This window comes from Felis catus, chromosome B4 (genome assembly GCF_018350175.1).
Source record: "Felis catus isolate Fca126 chromosome B4, F.catus_Fca126_mat1.0, whole genome shotgun sequence".
Classification (NCBI taxonomy): domain Eukaryota; kingdom Metazoa; phylum Chordata; class Mammalia; order Carnivora; family Felidae; genus Felis; species Felis catus.
The window spans coordinates 111,178,169-111,193,206 of record NC_058374.1 but is presented as its reverse complement, the minus strand read 5'-3'; the positions used below and the strand labels follow the sequence as shown (position 1 = coordinate 111,193,206).

Genomic DNA, 15,038 nt, shown 5'->3' with positions numbered 1-15,038 from the left:
TAAGTTTATTTATTTATCTTTATAATCTCTACACCCAATGTGGGGCTCTAACTCACGACCCTGACAAGAAGACTCCCATGGTCTCCTGACTGAGGTAGCCCTCTATCCTCTATCTTTGACAAAAATACCTTCATAACTCCCTGGAAAGCTAGGTTTCAGTTTTGAAATCTCGGACCCTTCCGAATTCCACATGAGAATGTGGCAGCACAGGAGAGCGATCCCAGCACGTAGCCCACCCACCTTCTCTGCACATGCCTTGATCTGTCCTGCACCACATGTTTTGCGTGTGGGTGTGTGGACATCCCAGACAGCACATCCGGTGCATCCACACCATCTGCAAATGGCCATTCCTTAGCAGCAAGCACATAAGCAGCTTGCCCCCCTTCTTGGGAGGATGTAAGAAGCCATATAGATTCTGCAAGGGGGTCTGGAGCCCCTGGGGCAAGGACCTCCAGGGGCTCAGTTTCTAGAGCATGATCTGGACTGCAAGGAGTGGGAATGGGCTGTGGGAGGGCATGACACTTGGCACTACAGACTCCGAACCCGTGGGGAGGGGCCCGGCCGGAGGAGCACCAGAGCAGAGCTCCTACTTCTGGCTCCCAGCGTGGTACTGGCACACATTTTCCCCATCCTCCCAGGATGCGCTTCTTGAGTCAGTTATCGAATTGACTCATGTTCATCTCTCGGATGTCATCTCATAGTCCGCCTCCTTCTTCCAAGTAGTCGTCTTAATTCCCCCAGGGCGGGTTGCTTTTTCTCCTAAACTCACTAGAACGTTTACTATGTGATTTAGGCCTCTCAACACCTCAGATTACTGCAAAGCTATCATGAGGATGAAAGAGTTAAAATACCTGCAGAACTTTAGAATAGTGCTTGATTAGCAATAAATATTATTATATACTCACCTAGCTTGCTGTACTTCTTCCCTAGACATATTTCATACTGTTTTGTCATTGTGTGTTCTCTCATGCCTTTCTTTTCAAGAGAGAGCATGCTTCTATAAAACATGGAATTAATTTTGTTTGATTTCGTATTTCTAGCACAAAACCCAATCTATATAACATAGTAGGTGCTCCATAAATGTGTACGGAGATGAGCTGCCTCAAGGGGGGTTGGGATTTACCACTGGAAGCATTCATGCTGCAGCCTGTTACCATCTATAAGAAAAACCACTAGCAGGCAGAACTCAATTGCTCAGATCCTTCTGACCCTAGGCTCTTAGAAGGTCAGATGTAGATGGTAGAACTGAATCAGAACCATGTCACAGGGTGGCATAGGAAAGAAATATTCAAGTGACGGTCCTACCCAGGAATTAGATATGCTTATACAAGACACTAACCCTATGCCTTGGTAAGATTTACCACCCAACATTCCATTACGTAATAGATGTATCTGTCTTCATAGGAGTCAAAGGATCTGTCAAGCATTCTCCCAAGGGCTTTGGGACCACATGTCTCTCAGCATCCGTGATCTGGGGAGTACGTCCCTGTTTTCTTTAATTGGACCTGTTTATTCTGATGCCTTGAAGATCAGCAGAGTTCAGGAAACATGGCCAGGAGAAAGTCTTTAATGATGTTTGCTTGATTACAAATTGCTTGATGGAAACTGCTCTACAGAATCTCCCCCACTATTTACTCAAAGGTCGCAGAGTAATTTCTTATCCCGTCTTGCAATCAGAATGAATGGGCCGGGCTGCCGGTTGGTCAGGAAACTGTTCTGTTCATCATTCATTAGGGGTTGTCCTGTACTGTGATTTGATGTAGAAATGCTTTGCACAGAACCTCCAAAGCAAGAAATGAAGAAAAAGAGAAAATCCTCCTAAGTGAATGAACCTTTTCCTTTTTTTTTAATGTTCTAATTACTTACAGAGCCATTGCATGTAATGAAAGTATAACTTTTTAGTGCTTAGAGAACTACAAATAGGGTTTTTCAAAATTAATTAAAATAAAAACTGAGCATTGAAGATTTCTCTCATCAAGTAATTATAATTATAACAAAATAATTATTTTTATTGTGACAAACACTTGTATCATGTTAGTCATATGCCGGGCACTCAGTGCTGTGTCTGTATTCACTCATTTGATTCTCACAATGACCCCATGAGGTAGAAACTATGACTGTCCTTATTTAACAAACGAGAAAATGGAGGCATAGAAAGTAAGGGATTTAGACTAAAGTAATATAATAAGTAGTGACACCAAGATCCAAACCCCATCCATCTGTGTCTAGGGTCTGGTGACTTCACAACTTTGCTCCGTAAAGGCAGGTGTAAAGAAGATGTTAAGAGGTATTTAAAGCCATGTTTCAACTGGAGAGGTCCTGTTGAGCTAGGTATCAAGAGAAGGACATCTAAAGGGAACAACATTAATATACACATTGTGGTACCTATTTTCAGTTTTATGCATATTTAAAAATTTTATTTCTGGGCAGCCTGGTCTTGCTTTCATGGTACGTTGATATAATATGAGGCTGATTGTGATGTTGGTTAGTGAGTTTTCGCTAATGACGTTACTCTCAATATATTGAGCATATATCTGACATTTTGGCTTTTTCAGGATTTAGGACTGACCTCCCCAAATGAAGATTTTTCTGAATGAAATGTAATTGGTTGGAGCTGAATAAAGTGAAGGGTGAGGTATACTCCATGCCCCTGGAACCAGCCGCGTAGTCTGACAGAGGTCTTGTTTCCATGGCAACAGATCAGGGCATTAACTGTTGCGGGGCTGACCTGATGGCAAGATTTGGTTCTGGGTTTGCCCTCCGTTCTTCTTCCCTCTCTCATATTCCCAACTTTCTATTTCCTCTTGCATCTGGTCCTAAAACAAGTTGATGATAACCGGTTGTTACAGGAGGAAGAAACAAATTCAGTATCTGGCGAAACTTTCTAGAGCCTGACAGTAGGCAAAAAACGTTGTTCCCATTAATTCACTTGACCTTTTCACAGGATGCCTCACAAAGGTTTTCAGAGGTTTCTTCTGGTGCAGAATATGATAATCCTCATGCCTGGCTTGAAGGTTGGTGATTAAGTGGAAAAATAAAAATAAAAAAAGAATGGTAACGTCTACTCTCCCCCTTGTTTGCACATTTTGCTTAGATCTGTGCTGATAAAAAAAGATGGAGTGAGAGGTTAATGGGGGGATGGAGAGGAAAGGAAAAGAAAAGAATGAGGGGCTGCCTCTGTTAATTCCGTATTTCTTTCCATATTTTTCAAGGTTCATGAAGTCCAATATGTTCAGTCTGTTGCTTTAATAAAAAAGTTTTAGTGATACTTTAGGAAGAGAGGGTATGTCCAATTGAAAATAGAATAGGTATAAATGTTATCCCTTGGGTTGGTATAGCTATTAAAGGAAATGATAATTAACGGAAAACATGCATACAGAGTTAATATGTACCAGGCACTTTTCTAAGTGTATACTTATATTCACTCATGTAATCCCCCTGTCAACCCTATGAGATAAATTGTGCTATGATATTTGTAGCCATTTTACAGTTGAAGTGTACACATATAAAATCATATTCCCAGAACTTCAAAGGTATCAGCTGGTGGAGGCAGTTTTCAAACCTAGATAGTCTGATATCAGACCTGTGCAGTTAACCCTATGTAGTATCCTGAAGTCTGATCTTATTTAGTGTGATACCTAAACATTTCTGACCATTCATCTTTATCCTCATTCACTGGATTCGATAGCATCATGTAGCTTTTCAGTTCCGTGTCAAAATACATAGCATTTTTGGTTATGTGTGTGTGTGTGTGTGTGTGTGTGTGTGTGTAAGTTAAAGAAACATAGGGGCGCCTGGGTGGCTCAGTTGGTTAAGCATCTACCTTCAGCTCACGTCATGATTTTGTGGTCCATGGGTTTGAGCCCTGCGTTGGGCTCTGTGCTGACAGCTGGGAGCCTGAAGCCTGCTTTGATTCTGTGTCTCCCTCACTCTCTGCCCCTCCCCTGCCCAGGTTCTGTCTCTCTCTGTCTCTCAAAATTATTATTATTTTTTTAAATTTTTTTTAACATTTTATTTATTTTTGAGACAGGGAGAGACAGAGCATGAACAGGGGAGGGTCAGAGAGAGGGAGACACAGAATCTGAAACAGGCTCCAGGCTCTGAGCTGGCAGCACAGAGCCTGATGCAGGGGTCGAACTCACGGACCGTGAGATCATGACCTGAGCCAAAGTCGGCCGCTTAACCGACTGAGCCACCCAGGCGCCCCTGTCTCTCAAAATTAAATAAACATTTAATATTTTTAAAAAGAAAGAAAGAAAGTTAAAATTATTTTTGAACAGAATTTTGCAATCTTTTTAGAGATAATTAGGGACAACTTAGGATGTCACAAGAACAAGGTGAAGCACTTGCACAATATTTGTATTCAAACTTTTGTTAATTTTTAGTTGGAAGGAAAAACAACTGACACTCTGCTCTTTAAAATAATTCTTTAATTCTTCCCCTGCAGAGTTCCCTGTAACTTTTCCTCAGTGTCTCCATTCCAAACCTGAGTGTGTGAAATTGAGATATATCTAAATATTTATTGATGCCTTAATATTTTTTTTTCAGTCATTCAGGTTTTCCTAATGCAATATTTTCTGACCATGATCATTAATATTTGGTTTGTGTTTGGTTCAGGCTTCAACAAAATAATACTATTTATTTTAACTTGGAATTCATATTTAGGTTCTGATTCCTGTCTTAATTTTTGCTTAATTCCTTGTAGGCAAGATCATATATAAATATTTGATATGATTTAACTCACAGCATAACCAAATCTTCATCAAAGAAAGAATTTTACCTAGAATATTATCATAATAGCATCATTCTAATAGTCTCATGTTTTTAATCACAGCACCCATAGTCATTTATTAGATTTCCATTTAATGTATTATATTGAATTAAGTTACTACCATACTTTACAGTTTGGGGATGAGGACAATTAGAATAATACCTTGAATCAGCCCTTTAAGCTGTGTTCCTACAGAGGTGTTCAATAAATGTATTTTGGGTTTTTAATTTAGGGTTTAGGGATAATTTAGCATTTTATGAAGATTTTCTTTACTGAGAAAACTGTGAGGAGTCTGGCACCCAACTACCAAATGATTGGTGGTGTTTCTGTACCCTCTAGTGGTCTGATGCAGAACTAAAATGGTCAACCCAAGAATGTCCAAGGACAATTCCCTGGCAATTCTGAGGTCTGGGCAGCAGTATTTGCATCTACCTGGCCATGAATTCTAAAAAGCAATGGAAAGAATCGATCGAGGTCAGGTCTCTAGAGTGGGGCAATGCAAGCATAGATTTTAATCTCTAAGCTGATTTTATAGGCATGATGGAGGGAGTGGCAGTGACTTTAAAAAAAAAAAAAGAAAGAAAAGTTTCCCCTTTTTATTTCTTACTTCTGGAGTGTTGGAGTTTGTAGTATGTTGAAACGAACGTTCTCCATCAGGGTTTTTCATCAGTGACTTTGTTGGCACTTGGGTCCAAGAATTCCTGCTGTAGGGGCTCCCTATCGGTGCTGTAAGATGTTTAACAGCATCCTTCGCTTCTTACCTATGTAGTAATACCAGTTGTGATAACCAAAAACATCTCCAGCACTGCCAAATGTCCTCTGAGGGGAATCATTTCCTCTGACTGAGAATCAATTTAACAATTCCTATTAGGTAATTTGAAAATAGTGTATCAATAGAAAAAAAATGTCATTGACTATGATTTAGTAGGAGTCAGGTCATATACCTGTATTACTTCATTTAATCCTTATAGGAATCCTCAGAAGTAAGTCCTGTTATTACCTCCATTTTACAGATGAAGAAACTAAGACTCAGAGATTTGAGTACTTTCATGACACCACATAGACAAGTGGTAGAGCAAATATTAAAATCTGGGTAGTCTGGGGGCACCTGGGTGGCTCAGTCGGCTGAGCATCCGACTTCAGCTCAGGTCACGATCTCGCAGTTTGTGAGTTCAAGCCCCGCCTCAGGCTCTGTGCTGACAGCTCAGAGCCTGGAGCCTGCTTCTGATTCTGTGTCTCCCTATATCTCTGCTCCTCCCCTGTTCACGTTGTTTCTCTCTCTTTCTCTCTCTCAAAAATAAATAAACATTAAAAAAAAACATTAAAAAAAATCCAGGTAGTCTGGCTCTGGAATCTGCTTTTGAAAACACTTTGTTACAAAAGTATAACTCCTTATCAGGCCCCCAAGTGGAGCGAAAAATGGAATCACTGATTTCTAAGTAATAATAATAATACACAGATGGTAATTTATGATACTTTTCTGACTTGACAAAACAGAAGGGAAAGATAGTATGCTGATATTATCAGAAGATTTATTTGTGTTTTCATTCGTCAAGTGCCCACTCTTTCTACAGATACATAGATGTATAAAACAAAGCTCTTGCCCTCTGAAGCTTACTTACATTGTTATAAGCAATAAGCGAATGAACATGTCTAATATTTCATATAGCACACGTTATAAAGAAAATAAAACATGCTACAAGGAGGGTAGCATGAGATGGGGGGTCTGAGATGGGGTAGAGGGCTGCTATTTTATGTAGGGTGGTCAGCCAGGGTCTCCTTGATCAGGTGACATCTGAGCAGACAATTAAGGAATAAGAGAGTAAGTTAAGTGGAGATGTGATGGGAAAGTGTTCCAGATAGAATGGCAAGTGCAAAGACCCTGAGGTAGGTCTATATTTGAAGTGGGGGCAGGCTAACTAGCACAGTAAGAAAAAAGCAAAGAGTCATTGGAACTGGAGCCGAGTGAGTAAGCAGGAAATGAGAGCGTGAGAGATAATGATGATCAAGGGAGAGGACTGCAGATGTCCTAAGGTCTAGAAGGCCCTTCTAAAAGGACTTCTCGGCTTTTACTTTGAGAAGAAAACTTATTGAAAAGAGAAGTGCCATGATCCGACTTAATTTTTCAAAGGACTATGCCAATCTTCTTTCTTTGTTTCGGGAAGTAGTTTATCATACTGGTTAAGACCATAAGTTCTGGAATAAGACTGACCTCATTTTAAAGGATGTCTGTCTCTAAGAACTCACTCCCCGTGAGCTTTGGGGTCAATAATTTAACTTATCTGAGTCTCTGTTTTCTTATCTATAGTGGAGAGGCGGTAATATCCTAGTTAATTGAATCTAAGTGCCATGAGACATAAGATGCACCATAATTTTATGTACCACTAATAAAATACAAAACAACTCTGCTAATCATGCATGAGTCAGTCAAACTAGGCTTTCCAAGTTTGGAAATGCCCTTAAAATATTCTTGGAAATTTGGTCATTTGTTCTGCCTTTATTTGCATTGCTTGACATGTAATAGGCAATTATTTTGTATAATTTTCAGTGATGAAATAAAGCACAACTTCATCTACTTGTTGGTAGCTTCATTTCTTAGGGTCCCATAAAACATTTGGTTCTTGCTTTAAAAATATATATGGAATGAGGGTCTTTTCTTCCTGTGATGAATATTTGCTTTACTAACAACAAGTTTAATCTACTTCCTTGCTTGTTTTTTTTTATGCCATTCTGCTCGTATAATAACCTGCTCGTATAATAATCTTTAGCTTAAATACCGGGTCATGGCATAAAATATTTTAAATAGCAGTTAAACCATATGCAGTGCCAATGATGTGCATTAGTCAAGTGATACGAGTGTAACACATTTAAAGACAGTGACAGAATCATATCATGCCTGCCCTTTGATTTCTGGTGATTGTAAGGTGACACCAGTCCTGTATTAAATCCTGCATTAAGTGTTTTATATATGTGTGTGCGTATGAGATATCTATCTGATATTATGATATATTTGTGTGCTATATGTATGATATAATGGTATTTCATATATGTGTATGTGTGTTTTAAACTTAAGTATATAAAATCTGTGCATGTTTTATTTTAGAATTGGTGGTATATGTGGTAGTGCCTGCCCTCTCGAGTAGAATTATCACGGGAAGTTCCTGGCACACAGTAAACCCCCAGTAACTGTTATCATTCTCATCTCTATGAAGCGCTCATTTTACATGCCTCTGTCTCTTTCTATAAGATTCCTTAACTTAATTTCATTTCCTCTGTTTTTCCTGAACTCAAGTCTTCCAATTCTAATTACCCAGGTGGCTCCCCCTCCTTCTGCACTTTCTACTCCCAGAAGGAAATAAAATTACGAGTCTCCAACTCCCTAAACATTCCTTTCCCAAGTCATTAATCAACGGCTTATAGTAGGAAAAAAAAAATTGCCCCAGGTCCCTGGAGACCTGTTGTAAGGCATAATAGATTCTTCCTTATTTCCTATCCTCTGAGTAGCTTTTAATTCAAGATAGGTATTTGTCTTGCAAGTTTTTTATTCCCTTCATGATTTGAAAAGCTGAACAAACATTATCACTTTATCTTATCTCTTTCCGTGTTTATTATTCAGTCTGCTTTAATAAAATGTTGGTTGGTCAACCCTTCTCAGAAAATGTCATGGGTTAACTGATAAGCTGCCCCCATGCTCAGCATCCTGGTTTACCATTATAGTTGTAATACCATATGAGATCGTTTTTATTTTTTTTTAATTTTTTTCAACGTTTATTTATTTTTGGGACAGAGAGAGACAGAGCATGAACGGGGAAGGGACAGAGAGAGAGGGAGACACAGAATCAGAAACAGGCTCCAGGCTCCGAGCCATCAGCCCAGAGCCTGACGCGGGGCTCGAACTCACAGACGGCGAGATCGTGACCTGGCTGAAGTCGGACGCTTAACCGACTGCGCCACCCAGGCGCCCCGAGATAGTTTTTAAAAAGGCTGAAGGTAACAACATTCCTGATTATTACCTACCCCCCCCCCCCCACCTTTTTATATCTTCCTGGAACGACGTACTTCTTGACCACCTGCCTCATCAAATTAAAACAAGAATGAAAATAGATGGGGTCGGGGGCCAACAGACCGGGAGAAGCAGCGGGCGGAAGCTCGTCTCAGGGATCATCTTGCTCTTTGCCCTCTTTGCAGACTGGGAATGGCCGGAGTGCTCAGCTGTGCTGGAATGTCAGGCAAGGCAAAGATGTTGTCAGTGTCTATCAGCCCCAGGTGATTTACAGATTCTGAAATTCTTAAATTGCTTCTAGGTCTTTCGGAGCAGGTGGTGTGCTCAGAGCTATAGGCTTGTGTAAATGTCAGAGAGGGGGAAATGTCTATTTGTGAAGGAGGATGGGTAGCTGAAAAGGGCTCTTTATTCTTAGTTGACTCCACTTACTTAATCTGGGTAAAGCGTAATAAAGCCGATGACTGGGTCCCTTTAAAATTACTGACTGTAATCTAAGGCAATATATCTACACTATCTATGGAAACACATTCTTGATCATTAAAAGTGCTCTGAGCAGTTTAATTCCACTTGTGTTGGCACCTGGATTGGAATGCGTAAAGAGTTTAGTGTCCAGATATTTGCCCCAGAGGTCACTTAAATCCTAATTGATTTTCCCTGAAGTTGTAAAACAACCTGATATGTTGACCCTCCGATGCTTTTGACAATCAGCTCCCAGCTGACTGTCTCAGTTGAACATGTTTTAGCATATTAGTATTTCTTTGTTTTATTCTCAAAATTCATATGAAAATGAACCCTGAGGTATTTTAACAGTCCATTCCCATAAGAATGTCTAGAGTCCTGCTTTCCCCTAAAAAATTTCTTTTTTTTTTTTTAAGATTTAGGAACCCAAACACCTGCAGGCTTTAATAGGTCTCCCTCTTTGCTGTGTTTCAGATAATGAAAACAGTTGTGAGGAGGGAGAAAACATTCTTTATGATTTGTGCTGGCTCATTGATCTTATCCAGTAAGGACCTGACTTCAGATGAGAAATCTACAGTCTAGACAGGAAGAGGGAAGTGACAGGTATCAGGAAACAATAGGCAGAGCAGACGGCCCTGTGGCTCTGTGGATTTAACCTCTAGACAACCACATACTATGGGTGTTGGCATTTGAAAAGGATTAGTAAAGCTGAGGGAACTAAATAAATATTAATGATCACATGCAAATGACCTATCTCTGCTAAGAGTCTGTTATAAGCAAAGCATTCTCTCTAAAAGGAAAGAAGGTTGTATTTGGGGATTCTCATGGTTCGTATGTAGACTTATCTCATACTCTATTAAATCAAATCAGAATTGGATTGGAAGAGACTTAAGCTTTTTTGAGAATCTGGCCTAATCACCTATCTGATGCTACAACCTTTTGCTACTGAAACATCTTCAAATTTATTTAACAAGAATATTCTGGAAAATATTCTGTTAATAGAGACTTTGGGAGGATCTGATTTTGTTTGGTCAACCTAAACAAACCTACCGAACATAATTTTGACATTACTGTTTGCCTAGTTGTTGAGTATGATGACATTATTAAAAATGTGGTAAATTGCATAATTGGCCTCAATTTTTCACCTTGTCCCTATACCATATCATTTGTTGGGTGACTCTGAAGTTCATCTTACTAAGAGAGACATTGAGTGACCAACTGGTCCTGGTTAACCAAGGACTTTCCTGATTATAGCATTAAAATTCCTGTGTCTTGGGAATCCCCTTTGTCTCAGGCAACCTGGGATCATTGGTCACCCTTAGTTAAGTGTATTTTTACATCCTTCTACTTTGGGCTTGGCTATGTGACTTGCTTGGCCAACAGAATGAAGTAGAAATGACAGTGTGTCTGTTCTGAGCCTAAGATGTTAAGACTTTGCATGTTTGTGCTGTCTGTGCCTTTGCCATCATTATGAGAAGGACACATCCTGATTACCCCATTGGTCTAAGGAGGATGAGAGATGTGTGGAGCAGAGCCAAACTCAGCAAAGCAGCCCAGCCAACCCCGGTTTATATCAGCCCATCCACGGCAAAGCTATATTTGCATGAGTGATAATAAATCGTTATTTTAAATCACTGATATTTGTCATGCCTTATTACACAACAATAGTTGACCTATATGATTCAGTTTTATTAGTATCAGAAAGTGGGATAAAAGTTTTACATAGATCAGCTCCTGCTTCCATGCCATGATGTAGTGTTATTATTTTACGGTTGGGAACACTGATACATAGAAAGATGGAGTAAATGCCCAAGGCAAACCATGGTGCTGATTCCAATCATGGTTCCAATATAGTCCAATACCTTGAACCTCTAAAAAACTTATCAACTGGGGCTCCTGGGTGGCTCAGTCAGTTAAGACTCTGACTCTTGGTTTTGGCTCAGGTCATGAGCTCATGTTTTATGGTTCTGAGCCCCATACCGAGCTCTGTGCTGATGGTGCAGAGCCTGCTTGGGATTCTCTCTCTCTGCCCCTCCCCTGCTCTCTCTCTCAAAAATAAACACTTTTAAAAAATAAAAAATAAAAAATGTTAGCAACTAATATAAGCTCACTGTGAAAGATTGAAGCAAATTAGAAATATAAATCAGAAAAAGTAAAACGCCATCCTCTTCCCTCTGCCTCCTTCTTCTCATTTCTCCAATTCTTCCTCTTTGAAGGAATCACTATTAATCTCTTGGCATGAATCCCTCTGGGTGATTTTCTATACATTTTATAAACATATTTCTTTATTAAAATTTTTATGTGAGTGGAAATTACATATTGTTCTGCAGTGTCTTCCCCTTGGATTAACTTGGAGATCTTTCCACACTAATTCACACAGAAGCACTTTCTGCTCTCATAACAACTGCGAATCACTTTGTATAATGGTGAGTTTTCTCTCGACAATAAACATTTCAATTGATTCTAATTTTTCACTATTCGAAAAATTATTCCATGAACTTTCTTTTCATATGTCATTGTGCACATATGTATTTATATAGAAAGAATTTTAGAAACTGATTTTGCTCGAAGCCAATTACACATCAGTGTTTGATAATTGTTTTTGTTGTTTAAATGAAATACTGTATGCAAAAACAAATGTAGACCAATACTTGTGCACCATTAGGAAGTATTCCTTGGATACGGAGTTCTTTCCTGATTGTCCTTCCCTTGCTGGAATCATTTTGTAAGGCATTTATGGCAGCCTGTAAAGTGCATTAGCTGTACCTATTTGTCCCCAGATGAAGTGGGCTGTGTTGCTATCAGCTGTTGAATTTGTTGATCTCCCACTTTACATAGCACGAGTGATTCTTTGGAAGCTTTACCCACCATCTTAAAAGACTCCATCCCCTGCAGGTGTGTGTTGCTTAAACAACAGGTTGGTGACGAATTTCTTTCATGGAAACATGTGTCCCATTAGAGAATGAAATCATGGTATGCACTTGGGGTGCAAAGTCACTTTAAGGTAGGTTCAGTCACTATTTCAGATTAGATGGTTTAGACTTTTCAGTTTAGACTGTTCATAAGGGGTCTCATCTGAAAAGACTCAAAGTCTTGTAGCTCATATAGGTTCCTCTGGCTGGAAGGAAAAACTGGAAAGAGGAGTTTGAAAAGGGGAGGAGAGAAAGGGATGGAGAGGAATGGGATTAACATGTATAACATGCCTCCTATGGGTCAGGAATTCTTTCTTTGACTCAGAGCCATTGAGAATCATTCATGTGCCAGATAATACAAAGCACTGGGGAGACAGAAATAAAAGAGGCAGTCTCACATAGCCTATGGTACACTGGGGAGATACCCATAAAGGCAACAATCACTATGAGAAAATACTCAAAGCAACACGAGTACATAGAAAGGGTGCTAATGTTCCCAGGGATTCTGGGTAGATGTTCTAGGGCAAGTGGCCCCTACGCTAAGTTGGGGTGGGACATCCTGAGTGTCCTTCCTATTGAGACTGGACTATGTGACTACCATGCTTCATGCATGACTCTGAGTAAAGAAGTTGACAACTAGTTTGGGCTCATCGGCTGCTACTGCTCGTTATCTGATGAGCCCCTATGACATGTGGGGAACATCAGCAGGTGCTTGAAACCGGACCGTGAAAGAATCAGGGTTTTACAAAGAGAGCACTGCCATCTTAGGTAATAATGACAGCAATGACACAGCACTTGCTGTATCGTATTCTGTCCTGGGAGTTTGGTGAATATTGAATTATTTAATCTCCACAACAAGACTGTCAGGTAGGTTATAGTTTTTATTTTTTTGAACATTTTTTCTTGAAGAAAAAAAAATATATGATACATATAGAAAAGGGCATAAATCCTGAGTGTACATTTCAATGAATTTTCATCAATTGAACATTCATGTGTAATTGTAACTCAGATAAAGAAGTAGAATATTGGTAGCATCCCAGAGGCACCCCTACCTCCAGTTATTGCCCTCCTCCTCCTTGAGGCTAATCACCATCTTGTCATCATAGAATAGTTCTGCTTGTTTTTAAACTTTCTATAAATGGAATCTTTATGTACATGGGAACCGATACTCTTCTGTATCTGGCTTCTGCAGCCTAATGTTATATTTGCGAGATTTATCCACAGTGTTGCATGTAGCAGTAATTTATTTATTTTCATTGCTGTCAGTATTCCATTGTATAATTATACTGCAATTTATTTATGCACTTGTGTTTTTTTTAAGTTTATTTATTTATTTTGAGAGAGAGAGCATGCAAACAAGGAAGGGGCAGAGAGAGAGGGAGAGAGAATCCCAAGCAGGCTCTGCACTGTCAGCACAGAGCCCAGTGTGGGGTCTGAACCCATGAACTAACTGTGAGATTATGACCAGAGATGAAGTCAGATGCTTAACTGACTGAGCCATCCAGGTCCCCCTACACACTTCTTAATGTTAAAAAAATATAAGCGCTGTTTCTAGTTGGGGGCTAGAATTAATAGTGGTGTGACTTCAGTCCAATAAGAAATATGTGAGATTATATATATAACTCACATATATAAACTAGTATGTTGATTTCTGTTTGTTTCTATACCTAGAAGTGAAATTTCTAAGTTGTAAAGAATGTTGATGCTCAGCTTTAGCAGATGCTGCCAAACCATCGTTCATAAAGGTTGTGCCAGTTATCCTTGGCATGGGCATGGGGAGAGCTATTCCTTACCCCTTAGTCCAGTGCCTGCCACTCTTCTTTCCCACCCTTGGTCTTTCCTGCATTGAAACAAGCCTAACATGTATATATAGGCTTTGTCAACACAGCCACCCCTTGGCCACCCCTAGGATCAAGATTTGCACCTCCCAGGAATTTGATCTTCTTGAAAAATGGGCTTAAGGAAGAAGCCCATGCAGGCAAGAAATTCTGAAATCCTGGGTGTCTGGACTGTTGTCCAGGGGAGGAGAGGACATGCGTTCTGGGTGGGTATGTTCTTGGGCTCCACAGACTCTTACTCCATAGGTAAGAGCAGAGCCACAGTGCATCCCTCTCGACTAAGTCTGAGGACAGTATTGGGAGTCCCAGTAGTTCCACTTCTTCATCAAGACTTGATCTTGTTAGTCCTCTTTTTGTTAGCCATTCTGCTGGCTAAGTGGTGGCATCTCATTGTGGGTTGAACTGATGATCTGTGAGGCAGAGCATTTTTTCCTTTAATTTTTTTTTTTTTTTTTTTTTTTTTTTTTTTTTTTTTTACCATTTGGATATGCTCTCTTGTCAAGTGTCTGTTCAACTGTTTCCCACCATTTTCTATTAGGTAGTTGGTTGTTATTATTATCTGAATCCGAAGTATAGAGAGGAAAAATAGTTTCTTCCAAGGTGCCACAACTAGAAAATGGAAACAAAGCTGGGTTTGAATCCAGGACATCTGACTTCACAGTCTACTCTCCTAATCCTCTCAGCTGGTCAGACAAGGAGCCCAAATTGGAGTTTTTCATCTGTTATGATCCACCGATATATTGTTAGGACTTCTCCTAGCTGAGGAAAAGAGTTGTACTCAAGATGCCCAAGTGGAGATTACTTTAGATAAGGTAAAATTACCACATGGGCGCCTGGGTGGCGCAGTCGGTTAAGCATCCGACTTCAGCCAGGTCACGATCTCGCGGTCCGTGAGTTCGAGCCCCGCGTCAGGCTCTGGGCTGATGGCTCAGAGCCTGGAGCCTGTTTCTGATTCTGTGTCTCCCTCTCTCTCTGCCCCTCCCCCGTTCATGCTCTGTCTCTCTCTGTCCCAAAAATAAATAAAAACGTTGAAAATAAAATAAAATAAAATAAAA

At 39.9% G+C, this 15,038-nt stretch overlaps 1 long non-coding RNA gene across 1 annotated transcript in view; it reads right to left on the bottom strand.

Annotated features, from left to right (window-relative positions):
• Window positions 1–19: 19 nt before the first annotated feature.
• LOC111561486 overlaps window positions 20–15,038 on the bottom strand; it is a 30,115-nt gene continuing 15,096 nt past the window's right edge. The window contains exons 2-4 of the long non-coding RNA XR_006600931.1: window positions 8,898–8,988; window positions 2,570–2,816; window positions 20–1,781 (exon numbers count right to left, since the gene is read on the bottom strand). This is a non-coding gene — a long non-coding RNA (uncharacterized LOC111561486). The remainder of the gene's footprint in view (window positions 1,782–2,569; window positions 2,817–8,897; window positions 8,989–15,038) is intronic.